This window comes from Penaeus monodon, chromosome 33, assembly GCF_015228065.2.
Source record: "Penaeus monodon isolate SGIC_2016 chromosome 33, NSTDA_Pmon_1, whole genome shotgun sequence".
NCBI lineage: Eukaryota > Metazoa > Arthropoda > Malacostraca > Decapoda > Penaeidae > Penaeus > Penaeus monodon.
In genome coordinates, this window is record NC_051418.1 from 32826350 (window position 1) to 32827179 (window position 830).

An 830-nucleotide genomic window follows, 5' to 3' on the forward strand; every position below is an offset into this window, starting at 1 on the left:
TATATAGGAGTATTGAAGATAGCAAATATTTAAAGAAACTTAAATATATGTATGAGATTTTACAAATACAAAAACATGTGTAAGGACTGTACCATCATATTTTTTTTCCCACGATAACTTGGTGAATCGACGTAATCCAGAGATCAGGGTGAGTTGCCAGATTTACCTTTCTTGAGATTAGTCGCATTATGATTGATTATCGGTAATGAAAAAGACGATGTATTTAAATTATTGTAATATTAATAAAAGATCTGATTTGACGTCGATGGTTGTGGTGGCAGCAATGATGATGAAAGTAGTTATATAGATAATAATATTGATGACTAAACAGTGATAAACATTTATGGTAAAAACATCATCTATAATGATACTGATTTTAACAATATTGGGGTTATGAAGGGATAAGGTGGTGGTTTAGCTTGTTGGTATTGTTGTCTTTGTCGGGTTCATTTGTTTGGCGCCTTCGACTCGCCAACCCGAAACGGTTCGAACCCCATATGGTCGGTGAGTTGGCTCCGGTGTTCGCTTCACGCAAATAGAAGTAGGTTTTTCTTATTTGCTAAATGAATATATTTACGAGTGTAAATAAAATGTATAGATAGAAAATAAATAGATATTTTGAATTCTATAAAAGTATGTTAGATGTTTGTTAAAGAAACAAGTGAACATTGAAAAGAAGTGAATAAATAATGTGAAGTGACTTGTTAAATGAAAAGACATAAATTGACGTTGTTTTTTATGTTGGAAATGTTTCTTTTCAACCTATTTATATACTTAATTGGTTTGATGTGAGGTCTGATATCCTGTAGTAGCGACCTTTCGTTGCAAAC